We start from the raw sequence: 16,772 nt of genomic DNA on the forward strand, positions 1-16,772 counted from the left end.
TCCTCACGCAGCGAACGACTCACTTTCCTCAGCGAACGACTCACTTACCTCACGAGTCACCCAGCGAGCGACTCACTTTCCTCACGAGTCATGCAGCGAACGACTCACTTTCCTCACCCAGCGAGCGACTCACTTTCCTCACGAGTCACGCAGCGAACGACTCACTTTCCTCACCCAGCGAGCGACTCACTTTCCTCACGAGTCATGCAGCGAACGACTCACTTTCCTCACCCAGCGAGCGACTCACTTTCCTCAGCGAACGATTCACTTTCCTCAGGAGTCACGCAGCGAACGACTCACTTTCCTCACCCAGCGAGCGACTCACTTTCCTCAGCGAATGATTCCTCAAGCAACGAAGTTGAGCGAACGATTCACTTTCCTCACGCAGCGATCAACTCACTTTCCTAAGCGAACGACAGCCGCAGACCCACTTTTCGCAGCCAGAGAGCCACTTTCCTCTCGCAGCGGACCACTGACTCTCTCTTCATGTAGGGACTGAATATTATAATTAAAGTGACTTCTATATTGCATCCAAAAGAATATTTAGATATATTTAAATATTCAAAAAGGTTTAAACATTTTTTTTTTTTACTTTCATTAAAATATTTCAATAAAATGAAATAATTGCCTATTGCAAATTTATGAATCCATGGTTAACTTTTTTTTCTGCAGTCACTGGGCTATATGTATTGAGACATTTTTTAATTTATATTTTGTAAAAAATAATAAAAAATAAACCTGAATTGTAATCTAAACATCTGTATTTTCATACAATTTAATACAATTGCTGTGTGAACACGTTCATGTGATTGGCTTATAAGTAAACAATCCCCCCACATGGGGTGCATTCTTGTGATTGGCTAAAAGAAGGCAGATATCTGATTGGTTGCTGATCATTCCCTGTTTAAAAAAAAAAGCATTTGTGTGTCGAGCCAAGTCAGGGGAGTCTCAAAATTCACACACAAATGCAGTGAAGTTCACAGACCGCAAGCAGTTTGTAAATCAAGATATATGTGTGTGTGCATCAGAAATACATTTCTGAATCTTGTCCTGTGCATTTGTGAATCTTGTTCTGTGCATTTGTGAATCTTGAGTGCATTTGTAAAGGTTGTTTGCATTTCTGAATTGTGTGTGTATTTCTGATTTTTGTGTGCATTTCTGAATTTTGTATGCATTTGTGAATCTTCTGTGCTTTTTAAATTTTGTGTGTGCATCTGTGAATTTTGTGTGCATTTGTGTATCCTGTGTGTGTATTTATGAATCATGTGTGTGCATCTATGAATCCTGTGTGTGCATATGTGACTGTAGTGTGTGCATTTATCTTTATTGAGACTCTTCTGGCTCCATAATTAAGCTGTTTTTTTTCTCTAAGACACTCTTGGGAGGTGTTAAAGTAAGGTGTGATGTTTTTGGCAGGAGGAGATAAACAGCCGTTCTGTTTAGTAATTCAGAGCTGTTGTCATATTTTCCCGTTTGTTGTAGCAAAGTGTACTGAAATGCTCCTTTCTCAACATGCTTTGGGTCAAACAGTGTTAGGCTTTGTTAGGTTTTGTAAGACCTTGTTCCAAAAGAGGACGTTTGCAAACTGAGAACTTCTCACTCACTGTTACTCATAAACTTCCTGTTTTCTCACCGTTTTAACTGTTTCAACTAGTTTCCTAATTTAGAGTTTTCTGAGTGGATACAGAGCCTCTGAACTATCTTTTAACATCAGATGTTTGCAATATCACTGCACAAGTTTAAAGATTGACACATTTAGTAAATTAATTGTTGTTTTTATGAAGACGTCATAATATTTTATATATACAGTATATATTTTTAGATATTTTACACAAAATAAAATGTTGTGCTTTCATTACCTTACAATATTTTTTCAGTGTTATTTCTTATTTCTTACTAACTAAATTAACTGTTTAATGAAGCATAACATTTAATGAATATATATATATATATGTGTGTGTGTGTGTGTGTGTGTGTGTGTGTGTGTGTGTGTGTGTGTGTATGTGTCTGTGTTAAACTATTAATCGTGATTAATCTCATCCAAAATAAAAGTTTTTTTAATGTGTGTGTATACTGTGTATATTTATGATTTATATATGAAGACACACACATACAGCAAATATTTTACAAATATTTACATATATATATGTGTGTGTGTGTGTTTGTATAATCTTTAAGAATGATACATTTCATAAATGAATAGCTATAACTTAAGGAAGCATAACGTGTAATGAAAAAAATGAATTCTTTAGTATTTGTAGCAATTACTAGGCCACATGCATATATATATATATATATATATATATATATATATATATATATATATATATATATATATATATATATATATATATATATATATATATATATGCATTTAGTGACTGTTAATTGTGGATATTAAATTTGGTAAATCATGCCAATATGTTGAAATATAAATGTGTAAGACAGCACTAACAAGATAACCTTTACTTTTGTTTTTGTTACACCAACAATTCACTTTATGAGAAGAGTTTTCTATAGCTTATATAGAGAGATCGATTGACGGGGTGATGATGAAACAGCAAATGTGTAAATATAGTCTTCCCAGAATGTTTCTGTAAATCATACAGCCATGAAAAAGCATCATTGTTGTTACCTATGAGGAGAAGGCCTCCAGAGATCAATAAACCTGAAGGAACACAGAGAGTTCTGCTGTCTTAGCCTTTTTAGTTCGCTACAGCTTTGGATTATTTAGAGCTAAATAATGAATCGACACCTCAAAGACTAAAGAGTAACTTGGAAATCCTTTCATAGTGTTTGTAAACTGATTATTGCAACATCAAAGGTAATTCTACTATAAAAGTGGTTGTAGCATTGTGATGTAGGGCAGTGCTTTAGTTTGGGTGCTGTAGTAACTCAAGGCCTGAATGCCTTCGATAAATCAGTAAAGTAGGCCAGCACAATGCTGCTTTTATCAAGGGCATTTGAAACTTCGCCAGTGACTTTCAGCAGTGCAAGCTAGACGCCGGTGCCCAGCGCCAAACACCTGAGTGGCATTTACGCTGTTCAGACCATGGCTGATGTCTGTAAGCATCGTCTTAGCGAACTGTGCTGAGAGAGATGGCGTAATATTCAGAAAAGCAGGGATTTTACTGAATAATTTAATAGATCATTTAGCTTCGAGTAGCTCTGCTCAGATAATGTGATAAAATATAAAAGATATGTGGGACTGTGCAAGAGAAAAGGGTGTGGTTTGCAGGGTTTAAATGAGGTTATCGGATGCCAAGAGGTGTCCAGACTTACTGAGTAACGAGAATAATCTCTAACCCAGCAAGAGTTCACATCCACCAGCCAGCACAATTTACAGCATCCTGACACATACCAGTGCTGAGACGAGAGAGAGAGAGAGAGAGAGAGAGAGAGAGAGAGAGAGAAACAAGCATTGCTATGACTGAGACTAAGACTGAGGTTTTTTGTGCACTGAAAACTTCGGTCGCGTTCAGTGTGTATATCTGGCACTGATTTGAGAGCTGAGAATGAAGGCATCATGCAGTGATTTTTGTTAAACATGGTGCTGACAGTTGGCTTTGCCACCTTATGGTTTTTATTTCCTGATCTGAAGGCGAACTTCCTGTCTCCGCTCCATGTTCAGGTATGACTTTCATATTTTGCATGATTCAAAATGGCCCCGTGTTCGCATAAGCCGCACGAGTAACTATGTGTTCTCCAAATGGGTTTTAGCACCAGAAGGAACTTTTTCTCCACATCGCCATTCCTAGTGTGACGGAGTAAGCGAAGCCAGACCCAGTGGATGTGGTTTTAGGCATCGGTTTATCTGAAATAAACAAAAAGTATTTTAAAAACAAAGTGTCTGTTGGAAATAAAGATCAATCCATTTGGAAAATGATGTAACCTGTTGATACATTCCAAGAACTAATCACTAGATTTGCCAAAGTTTGCCAGGCTAGCGGCAACACAGTTTTGGTAGATAGATACTTCAATACATAGAATTTTATTCAGGTCACTTAAACTATATAGAACTGTAATTGCTGGTTTGTTATCTGAGTTTTGCGTTTCTGTAAAATGATCAATAATTTTTGTCAGGATCAATGAACTATGAACATGACTGACCAAAATATCTGGAATCCTAAAAATAGCCAATGATTTGGAGACAGGCTCCTGAAACTTTTTGACAGGCAGAAATTCTGTTGCTCATACAACGTTTTTGCTATTTTGCATACAATATACACAGAGATGCTAAAAATGTGGTTTTGTAACACAGGAATAAATTCAATTTAAAAATTTGTTAAAATAGAAAATAGTTATTTTAAATTATAATATTTCACACTATTACTGTGTTTACTGGGATTTTACTCATATAAATGCAGCCTTGGGGAGCATAGGAGACTTCTTTCAAAAACATTAAAAATATCACTGACCCCAAATTTGAATGCTAGTGTTGGATAAACAATCTCTTCTTGTCTAAACTGGGACTTAATGCTGTTAGTTAAACATTTGTCTAGGTAAGACTGTTTTACACCAGCATTCCCAGCCTCTCTTTCTGTAAACTATATATGGTCTTTGACTAACTGCGTAAACAGCCACACCCAATCACTTTCACTCCTTTCTCTTCAACTTGTTCACTCAGACATGTTTAAGCTATAAATGGTGAAGCATTAAAGAGAGACCTGTGAGAGATGGTGTGAGGGTTTGAGAAAGAGAGGCACGTCAGGGTTGTAGCTTCTGAATAAGTGTGTTTGACGATCATGTGTGTATCTAGATGTCTGTTTGGTGAGTCAGTGTTTGGCGCAGAGAGGTCAAGAAAACTCTGAAGAGTTCTGACCGACATAAATCAAGTCATCCCAGTCAGCTTGTGCTTTAACTCACTTCTCTATCCATTATAATGCATTGATACACACACAGTCCACATGAATATGCATTTCTTGTGCAGGCATGCAAAGGTTTGTGCCCTCCAGAAAGTACTCCGAAACTGTCAAACTGTCGAAACTAACAGACTACAAGCTAATTATAATATATCTTAGTTAAGTCAAGCTGTCCTTTTGAAAGAGTAGCTAGCTAAAAAACTATATTAATATCAGGATAAATATACACTGCAGTTCAAAAGATTTTTTTAATTATTATTTTTTAAGAAATTAAGAGCTTTTATTCAGCAATAGTGGATTAAATTGATCAAAAGAGACAGTAAAGACATTTATAATGTCACAATAGATTTTATATAAAAGTTGTTCTTTTGATCTTTCCATCTTTATATAAGCTATAGTAAATGCAACTGATAAAATTAAAAAATACACTCATTTTAATAACCAAAGTTTGAAGTTTGGCAACTTTTTTTTTGCTTCATATAAAAAATACTCAGAGGTTAAAATGAATCAGCATATTATTTTCTTGGTCACTGAATCATTATTTGCATGAATCCCTAAGAACAAACTAATTCACTGAAATGAATCAGACCTCCCAGCTTTACAAGATTCAATGCCAGACTGTTTTGAAACTGGCTGAACGAGATTTTGTTACTGGAAAAAACGTTAATAAGTTTTAACATTTAGCTAGTTTTAACTAGTTTTGCCCAGTCATTTAGAGAGATGCACATGTTAAATTAAAAGGATGCAAAACTTGAATGTTTGGCCATTTTCGCAGTCTGCTAAATAGATTTCCATTTAACAACTAGAGAGCGAGTGAGAGTTGTTTCAGTGGAAAGTATGACCATCTTTTCTTCTCGTGTGACTATTTCTGCCACTTTCATCACTCTTGATACCAGAACAAATTTTAGAAGTATAAGGACACAAAAGTATGAGTGGAAAGGAATAAGACAGGAATTATTGGATAAGAAATTTTCCCCTATGTGTAATATCTGAATGAATCAGTCTGTTGAAGGTAATGGGGAAAGAGGTAGTCAGAGTGAAATGAGAGTGTATGTTTGTGTTGGTGTGGTTGTTAATATAAACCAGAGTTGGACTGTAGCCTTGGTCTTGGTGTCAACTGCATAAATTATCATAAATTTATCACTGATCCCAGCCAAAGAGTGCCTAATCAGGCTAAACATTCTGATATCAGGCCTACTGTAGTTCACATGAATGTTTTCCATTTATAGGAAAACATATAGTGTGTATGACTAAAATTGTGTTTATTAGGCGTTTAAATGGCCACATGAACCACCCTGACGTCTAGACATGGGGAAATCGACTTTACAGTTGTATTTTAAACAAGAATTCATTTTATGATGTCAAAAGATATTTACATTTATATTCAAGTAAGGTTATGTTTTATTATTTACCCCTAAGATTCAAGCACAAAGCTGAAACAAAGATGCTAAAAGGTATAATTTATAATAGGTGTTATCATGTATGCCATAAATAACAGATGTTTTAGTTGGTATATTCTGCATTCTGTTTTAATTACTCAAATTGAATGAATGATTAAATGACTGAGAGAGAATGAATGATTGATATAATTTGGATTGATTTGATTGACCTCTACAATTTCTTTTTTATGTTTGGCTAATGTTTTGGTTGTATTGTGTTTCTTTGCAATTGAAAAAAGTTTTTTTTGTTCTTTTTTCGCCACACCGGTATATCAGCCATTACAGATAAACTATTAACAACTTTTTTTCCGATAAATTGACCCAGAAAGTTACACGTTTTGCATTCTGACATAAATGTGCTTAAAGGGATAGTTCATCCAAAAATTCTGTAATTAATTACTCACTGTCATGACGTCCCTAACCCGTAAAACTTCTTCAAAACACAAATGAAGATATTTTAACTCTCTGATGCTCCCATAGACAGCAATGTAATTACCACGATCAAGGTCCAGAAATATGATGTCACATGGATTATTTTAAAGTCCTTACTATGTCCTTACTATGTTTCTGGACCTTGATCGTGGTAATTACATTGCTGTCTATGGGAGCATCAGAGAGTTCTCAGAATTCATCAAAAATATCTTAATTTGTGTTCAAAAGTTGAACAGAGGTTTTACGGGTTTGGAACATCATGACGGTGAGTAATTCATTTTTGGGGTGAACTATCCCTTTAAAAATAAAACAGTTTGTGGTTGGTCATTCCAAATGATCTCTTCCTTTGTAAAAATGTATGGTTTTTAGACAGAAATAAAGCTTAAATAAAATATAAATATAAGAAAAAACATTAGAAAATTTTTAGAAAAAAAAAAGAAAGAAATGTTGTATTGGCCACTAACTGAATAAGTTTAGGTTAAGGTACTAATTATTTAACAGAAAATAAATAAATAAATAATTACCTTAGGCTACTTAAAGTAAAAAAAGAAATAAAAAAAATCACAAAAGCACATATAATTACTAAAACCTAAGCTAATAAAACCCAAAATTTAAAAACTAAAGTTTATTAAAAATATTAATAAATACGATATAAATAACACTAAAATAACACTGGTTTGTAACTCTGATTAGCAGTTTCCTCTTATGCACATGCTGTTGACATTTTAGGCCCTCAAGCTGTAGACTTAAAAGTGCTCATCAGTACGACAGCTCTTCTGACCCCAAACACACTTGAGCTTTGCACACTTCCCTGAACTGGCTTCGTAAGTGAATCTTAAAACAGTTCTCTCCAAAACCAAATTCCTTGTGTCGAAGGGCGTGTGAACAACAGCAGAGTTATGATTTCCTTTTTCTATTGACTTCTGCAGAAAAAGCTCTAAATGTCCCTTTATTATTGAGATTATTCCATCCTGAGTTGCGTGTCATTTTTCCAGCAGTCAGATAGAGTCATAACCGCAGTCATTGCTGGGCGAGGCTCAAGTATGCAAATAATGCAATAAAGCTTTTTTCTTAAAGATAATGAATTAATGTTCCAGCTTCAAGGCTTTATTGCCATCCAGGAAAGTATTGTGTAGTTTAAAGTGACTCTAAATCCCGGCCATGTGGGAGTTTGTTAGTATTAACATCAGTGAGATAAATGAACACAACCCAGTTCTCCTTTAGATCTTCTTTAAATAAATAGGCCTAGCTCATGGTGTAAATGTATCACACTTTTCAAAGCGGATTATTGGGAAAAGGCTTCATTCAATGATATATTAACCTCCCGAAATGGCCATAACTGAGATAGTGATGATTCAAAGTCGAATTAAGACCAAATCCTGTCTTTCCCAGCAGCAGATAAGGTTGCTGCACAATGCACCAGGTGTGCAGCTTTGTATGTGCGCGTGTCCCACTGCAGTCTGGTGTCCAACGCAGACAGACTCCTGGGGAAGCATGGTGTAATCTTACAAGCACACTCGTTTTCTTTTCTTTACCTCCCTTTCCTTCCTTTTGCCCCATCCCCTTCTCATTTTCTTCTCTCTGAGGACCTCACAGTGGCAGCAGCACTTCCTGGTTGTGTCGGTGGGCGGTTCCAGTCAGCGTGATTGGCGCTCGAGCTCGGTACTCTGCGCAGTGCTGCTGTTTCTCACAGACTCTCGGCTCACAGACACATACACACAGACTGTGGCGAAACCAGCAGCCACACGCGCAGCCTAAGCGCTCTGTCTCTCTCTCTATCTGTCTCTCTCTTTTTCTCCTCCTCTCTGAGAATGGTCCACCCGGTGCCTGAGGTTCAGCTGTCGCGGCCTGCCGCCCGTGTCTGATCTCTCACCCACACATACGCGCGCTCAATACTAATCATGATGTGAGAGGTAAGAACTGCTGTTCTATACCATTTGTCTTTTGCAGATCTAACAACATTGCACCACTTTTGCATGCTTCGTAGGACTGGGATTGGGGGTTGTTCAGTGCGTGTGGGCTGTTTTTAACTTTAAATGGTGCTTTTGTGGTGAACTATAGTTTATGTCTAGGTGATCACAAACATCACGGGAATCTCAGCTGCATTCGAAAAAGTTGCGCGTGTGCTTTTGACAGGGAAGTCCCCTACCCCTGCGCGAGCGGCTACTTTAGACAGCAGCGAGTGTCTAATTGGTTAACTGTTGAACCTGAGAGCACTTCTCCTTTTTAACCCCCTCCCGGGTCTCACTTCCCTTCTGTTTGTTTTATGTGCGTTCCAGCGCGTGCAGGGTTTTTTCCCCTCTTATGACATAGCCACGCTCTCCACTGTCCTGCATGTAAATTACGTGTGACATGTTTAACTGCTGCTTCCTAATATGGCTCGTGCTAGATTTCAGAGCGGTAGGATCCAGTCCAGTCAGGCACCCGGACTGCACGGGGGCGTGTGTGCGAGAGCGTAACTGTCTGCGAGAGGGAGAAGAGAGGGGAGAGAGATGTTGACGCAGGTTTTCACTTCTGTCTGAGTGCGTCACTCTTCCGTGCCGTCATGTAAGTAAACGCTGAACACGCTCTCACTGCAGAGAGTAACCTATGGATTGCAGGTCTGCTCGTCGGCTGCATTGAAACGGAATCATGTAAGGAAGGATTGCTTAAGAACAGGTTATACTGACTTTTAGTGCACTTGCAAGGGTTATTGTTTCACCGTTCTGCAGAGTATTTACAAACTAATGTCGTCGCTGAGAAGTCAATGTTGATTGGTGGCATATGATTAAAGCAATTGTTTTGGTTGTTTGAAGATGGCATTTTTTTAAGCTGGGGTGAGGGTAAGAAAAATAAAGAAATGTTCTGCCAGGGTGGTCTGGCGCCAAGTCTTTGGGTTTTGTCGATGGCATGCTGTAATTGAGAAAGTGAAAGTGCACATGCAAGCCAGTGTTGCCAAGTCCGCGGTTTTCCCGAGGAATTTGGCTACTTTAATGCTGCGGCCGCTGTTGTTATCCATGCCCGCAGGTTGAAGCGACTCCAATAACATTATATTTATCCCCTGGAATGCGAATTCTGGCAGGGAAACCCATCCAAAAACTTGTATTTTACCCCCGGAATGCAATTTTAAATTGTGGACCCCTCGAAACGTGATTGGGCTATTTTTGAGTAGATATTTTGCGGGTTTTCTTGTGTTAACCTGGCAACCCTGATGCAAGAAACCTTCACTATATTTTGCATCAGATTCTGTTTAGACTAGCTCTAAATCGTAGATGTAAACTTTGAATTCTGATGGATTGTAAAGTTGATGTAAAAGTATTCTTGTAAGTTAATTGTTGGTTTAATCCCATATGCTAACTGGTAAACAACTATTGAGATGATAAATGTGTTGCACCTGCGCCAGGTATCGTTATGACACTATATCTGGTTGTTCATCATGTTTTTTGTCTAGCCAACATTCTTGCATTTTTATCGTCTTCACGTTTTATTTGGGGTGTTTTTGCATGCAAATGTGCCTGTTGTTTTTAATGCCACTAATAAAATATATCTGATGGCGGCTGCATGTTGGATGTGTCGAGATTTGTTTGTACGTTCAACTTCGAGAGAGCGTACTCACAAAAAATTACTTATTGTTTTGATAAATTCCCGACTCTTATCAAACTGAATTGTTGACTATTATTATTTGAGTAGATAATAAATGGTATGTCAAAAATAATTAACATTTGACCTCTCCAATTCACACAGCTTTGTAAAACATTTAGCGCTGTGCTTGTTTCTGGGTTACTGGGTAGAAGGGCTTTTGCTTGAAGTATTGTGCTGTGTAACCATGGTGATGATACTATTTTCAACCCTTTTCAACATGGCAATCATCACCTACACACATCTGAGTCAAGCGATGGAAGGCTGTGGTTTAGATAACCATCTCCGTTTGCCTGCACACCTTTCTGATCAAGCCCTCCACCCAGATTCAGGCCAGTTCCTTTATGCATTAATGCTAGAAAACAAAAACAAAAATGCTGATTTGGGTTCGGCTGAAATTGGCGAAATTGTAATCAGCATTTTAGAACATCCACATGATGCCTGATTCCAGATCAGGTGCATTTTGAATTGCATATTGACATCATCAAATCCATTCTTTGCCTTAGTTAAATTCTCAAGGTATGCCTTAAAGGGATAGTTCACCCAAAAATGAAAATCCTGTCATCATTTACTCTCAATCTGTTTGTTTCTTCTGCTGAGCACAAAATAGATATTTTGAAGAATTTGAGTAACCAAAGAGTTGATGGTAGCCATTTGCTTCCATAATGTGAAAATTGTTTTATAAAATACTATGAAAGTCAATGGCTACCGTAACCACATTCTTCATAATTTACTTATAAGTTTATAGTTTTGAGGATTTGTCTGAAATAACTAACAGATTTGTTCATGAAAGTTTAGTGCTATGGTTTGATCATAAAAATAGTGGTGATGTGCATCATACAACCTTAATTTTGGGGTTTTTACAAGATTGGGCTATAAGGTTCTTGGGTTTAATGGTTCTTTGGAGATTTAAAGAAGTTGAAGATCAGCGGATTGGGTTTTTTAAAGCAACAAAAGCTTTATGCAGTTATATCCTATATAAAGTTATTTTTGGAACCTATAAAAGTTCTATGACATCATACTGTATGACATCATACAGTTAGTTTTGCAGTTCTCTATCCTTCCATTTATAAAAGTGTTGGTACAGCTCACTAATGACACACTTTTACACATTTGCAGCCTTAAATGGTAACAATTTCCCATATGCTCAGGATGTAGCTAGTTTGTTTACAGATGTGATTTAAAATCTCCATCAAACAGTACTTTTTTTAATATGAATACTCTGCATATTTGAAGTGTCAAAGCTCTGTGCAGGGAGAGTATTTTTTTCCGTTTCCTAGACACAGACTAATCTAAGACTGATTTGAACCTTTCATTATAATTCCTGCATTTAAAAAGCTGGTCTTTAATATTGCACGGCTGTTGAATTACAAACAGAGCCACAGGAAATCAAAGGTTCAATCAAGCATTTCTCACTGGCAGGAGCATATTAGAGAGGAGTACAGACGTAAATAAAGCCATAAGCCCAAAGTGCAAAAACAATGCACACTTAATATCTCATTCATGTGAATCATTGAAATAGTTTCCATGTCTGAAAAGAGAACATAACATCCAGTTCTCCTCCCAGTGGCAAAAATGGTTGACTTTTTAATGGGCTTTGATTGGCACACTTCCAGATCGTTCTCTCTCTCCCTCACTATCGGTCTTATTTTCTCTCCTTGTTTGACCTTGCAGCAACTTCTAAGAATTGTTATTCCACTGCAAAGGATTGTGGGAGAGATACGGTGACATAATAGCCAAATAATTTAACTAAAAAAAAAGACTAAAGAAACAGCATTATTATGTTCAAGTGAAGACGAGGATCGTTAAGTAGAATCCAAGTCCGAGCATGAATTTCCTTTAATTGTCATGGTGATTATTCCTCTTCTCGGTAAACACAGATAACGCAGGCATGAGATCAGGATCATGCTGCAAGCCTCATGGATTCACATTATCCAGAGCGATCATTTTCTTTTCATTTCACAAAATCATTTAGCCTGTTTGGGGTATTCAGTGTTCCCAGGATCCAGTCTTATCGGATTAAAATATTTCATTACATAAACAGGGCTGTGCTTTTTGTGTGTGTGTGAGTGTGTTTGTGTGTGTTGTGGACATTTGTGTCTTTTAAAGTTCATTGCGTGTACACATGCGTGTGTTTTTGTTTTATAGTGTACTTCCACAATAATTTTTCAGCATGTATTTAATATAATGAATTTTAATTATTTGTTTCTGCTGAAAAATACTTATTCAACTATTTATTTCCTTTTTTTTTAGATTTTAATTTTTTTTGTATATGGTTAGTGTTGCTCCCACATGCAGACCTTTTTGCCAAGAAATTCAGACTTCAGGTTTTTAGCAGTTTGTTGTGGATGGTTATTAAGTATTTTGTATTTGTATCTTGGTTACTTTTTATGGTGGTTTCTTACTGTTCCAATTCAAAAGAGGCCATTTTCAAGTCTCAATGATATTCTGGTCTCTAAATATGACTCATTGTATAAGAAACTTTGTAATTTCTGTTAATTTCTTTTCTTTTGTTAATGCAACTGCTAATACCAAGCTAGCACAATTTTAATAACAATAACTTGGAGTAGCTATGTCATAAGTTTTTTTTTTTTTTTTTTTTTTTGGTAAAGGTGTTTTCTCTCACCCGCTCTCATACAGAGCTGCTGCTCTTAACTGGCATGTGGCCGAGAAACATTGCTTCATCTCTTCCTATTATTGGCTCACCGCGAGTCGTGCAATACTTCAGAGGAACAGGAAATGACCTCGCCGTCCACTTTCCACCTTCTCAGTCTCTGTTAAACGATATGTTTAAGCTCTTAGCTGTAGTTGTGATTTTGATTGGTTTTCCTCAAGCTGGACTGAAACTTCAGATTGTGAAGGGCTTCTTTGTATGTGTGTGTGTTTGTGTAAGAGAGCCCAGTGTGTGTGTCACTGAGGTGTGTGTTGGGCCAGGAATGTGTGTGACAATGTTTTATTTGCTCGGACTGACAGTATTGTGCATTTCTGGCATTTTTAGGAGTGTGAAGGATTTATGCAGCTGGTGAGAGTCTAATAGAGAATGAGTGACAGAGAGAGATAGTGAGATAAAGTGGAGGATGGGCTACGTTCCAATTCTACTCATGCTATCTGGCCTAAATAGTATGCAAGATTAGTATAATTCCAGTGAATTGCGCATTTTCTGTATGCATGAAACACCTGGATAATCTACTTTATCTACCAAAATATGCAGTATGCAGTATAATATGCTTTGAATATTGAGTCTCCTACGGTGATGCAACCAACTTAATCAGTTTTTACATGACACTGGATCCAAAATGTAAAATGTTTATTTCTGGGACGATAACCACCGGACATTGCTAGCTGAAGTAAACAGATGTCATGTGATAGCCTCATGGAGTTCATGTGCTGATAATGTGGCATGATATAGTTTGAACTGCTTGTTGTTGCAGAATGCATTCCATTTCACATGCTATTTTAAAAGAAATATTAAGAGTTATACAGTATGTAGATGATTCTTCTTCAGTTAGGGGAACTTTTCTGTCCCATGGGATGATTTAAAAAATTGAATCTTTCTAGTTTTAAAGGATACATTTAAAGGATAAATGATATTATCTTTATTTGTTTTAGGGTTTTTTCGTTTGATTCGCTTTTTCAGTAAATGTAATTATAGTTTTTTTCTGTGATTTTTTTTATTTTATTTTTTTCTATTTTTTTTTTTTTTTTTTCATAGTTTTAAATAGAAGTTTGAAATAATTTCAGTACCCAAACTTTTAACCTTACATTTATAAAATATTTAAAACCAGGAAAATTCTTCTTTGCCCCTTTTCCTAAATTCATTAGATATATATATTTGTATTTATGTTTAATGTGTAAGTTTATTAGATGGTTTATAATTATTAAAGATAGTAATATAAAAACTTGAGTCAATCAGTTTTACAGTAGTCAGCATTTGAAGTTCATCAAACGCATTCAAAGAACGCATTTTGGATTTCGTTTTTAGTACAACTTTGATCCACTTCAAATGTTGACTAGTGTATACACACACACACTATACAAACTGGCTGCAACTGGCTGCATATATATATATATTTATATATTTATATTTATATAAATATATTTATATTTATATATATATTTCATTTATTTATTTTTATTTTTTGTATAAATTTTATTTAAAAAATTATGTAATTTTTTTTATAAATTTTATAAATAAATATAAATATTGCTATAATTTATAAATATGTATTTATTTATATATATATATATATATATATATATATATATATATATATATATATATATATATATATTTCAGGTAGTCAGAAACACCTCTAATTCAGTTCTGTTCAGTTGGTGAAGAGCTAAAGCTGGTGTGAAAGGATCTAATCACAGTAGGGTTGGGCTGATACACAATGCCATCACCGATGGCCGATAGACATCACAATGTTGCGCCGACATCGTGATGCCTTCCCCAACGCCCCTTTTTGAATGCACAATCGCTTACTTTCACTATGACTTTTGAGATTCGCGATCACACGTACTCTACTTATACTATGGAGTGCCTGTACTTACCACACATTTTACAAGATTATATGTTGGTTGTTGGTACTGAGAATCTGCAAATCTTTCGCCAAATATATATACACTAAACAATAAAAAAAAAATATAGAACGTTTCCATTGACACTGCGAACCATGCAGCTTCTTTTTTTATTATATTTTAAATATGTATTATATAAAATAGGATGCTGCGCTACGGCTAAAATTAGCACTTCATTTTTTTTTTCTGTTCAGAGAGGTCACACAGTGACGTATCGATCATCTACTGGTCACACGACTTCACGTGATGCGAATTCGCAGGTCAGAGTTCACCAAACTTGAGCTTTCGAATGCAGTGAAATGTGACATTTTTCACATGAGCCTGCGTTTCCGGTCTGACGCATTCGCATGCATATGAATGGAAGTCAATGGAACGAAATGTGCAGTGTGACCGCCCCTTTAGGAATCATTAGTTGTTTTCCCTTATAAGGATTCACGCTTCAGGCACACCTCCCCCAATCCCCCCATCACATCACAATGTTTCACTGTAGACATCGTCTCATGCCAAATTTGAAGACATTTCCCAACCGTAAATCACAAACTGGTTTGCTGAAGAGTCCTTTCGGAAGGTCTTTCTAAGCTGTTCTGTGGTTTTGTGTGTTGCAGGTGGGTACTGAGTATCGTGCCCTCTCTTGCGTCTGCCGCTGCTTGGACCTGCTTATAGTACCAGCCTCAGCTTTCCTGCCTGCTTGCTGCCCACATCAGTGAAAGGACTGCTCGCACAACCCCACAATCTCTGTGACCCCGAACGACCCCTACACAAACACACAGAGCTGAAGTGGGCACTGTTGAATCAGCCAATAAGATTCAAGGATTTTGCTTTGGGATCCATTACTGCAGTTCTCTTTTTCATACAGTAGCAGCAACATTTTTTTTTCTCTTTTTGCTTTGGCCTGGTGTGCATCGGCAAGGAAAGAGGAGCTTAATGATCTAAGAAGAAAAGGAACATTCTCAGAAGGACAAACACAAGCACACCCAAAGCACTTTGGGATATTAGGGATTGAAGTTTGCTTGCCACTAAAGCGTGTTGAGATGGCGATGAACATGGCTCACATGCGGGACACGAAATGGCTGACGCTGGAGGTGTGTCGGGAGTTTCAGCGGGGAACGTGCGCTCGCTCCGATGCTGAGTGCAAGTTTGCACATCCCGCCAAGAGCTGCCAGGTGGAGAACGGGAGAGTCATCGCGTGCTTTGACTCACTGAAGGTAAGAAACACCTCAGACTTGAACGTTACTGCCCTGCAGGTAGTTCGGGTGTATAGATTTATGCCAACAAAATTCATTTCAATTTCTGGCTGAAATCGTTCTTGTCTGATCTTTCTTAAGTGAGTATGTCCACTTTTGGTCAAATTATTATTATTATTATTAATAATAATAATAAAGATTTTTGTATTATTGTTTTATTTGTATTATATATGGAAAAGACAGGGAAATATAAGGAAAGGCCGGACTAATTTGTCATCGCCTGCATTAGTATGCCCACTTTTGGTCAAATTATTATATTCATAATTTTATTTTTATTATGTATTTTAATTTAATTTTTCTTATTTTCATCTCTACATTTTTTTTTTTTTTTATTGGTTGCTCTTATTTTTGACACATTATTTTTACATGTATTATTTTCTATATGTCTGTGTGTGTGTTTTATTTCTGACCTTTTATTATTTTATTTTTAATGTCTTATTATTGTTTATGTTTTGTTATTGTTATTTATTTACCATTGTTGCCACATTCTTTTTATGGCTATGGTGGTTGAGAAAGGACAGAAAAGGCAGAGCGGGAAGAGAAGTAAAAATTAAAGATGTTGCCCACATGGACAGGATTAAAGGGTTACTCCACCC

At 36.6% G+C, this 16,772-nt stretch overlaps 1 long non-coding RNA gene across 1 annotated transcript; it reads left to right on the forward strand.

Moving 5' to 3' along the window:
* The first annotated feature begins 8,419 nt into the window (after nucleotides 1-8,419).
* LOC113082882 (uncharacterized) lies at nucleotides 8,420-15,915 on the forward strand. The gene is made up of 2 exons (XR_003282970.1): nucleotides 8,420-8,646; nucleotides 15,538-15,915. It is a non-coding gene; the product is annotated as an uncharacterized LOC113082882 (long non-coding RNA).
* The last annotated feature ends 857 nt before the right edge of the window (nucleotides 15,916-16,772 follow it).

Source organism: Carassius auratus, unplaced genomic scaffold, assembly GCF_003368295.1.
Source record: "Carassius auratus strain Wakin unplaced genomic scaffold, ASM336829v1 scaf_tig00037017, whole genome shotgun sequence".
NCBI lineage: Eukaryota > Metazoa > Chordata > Actinopteri > Cypriniformes > Cyprinidae > Carassius > Carassius auratus.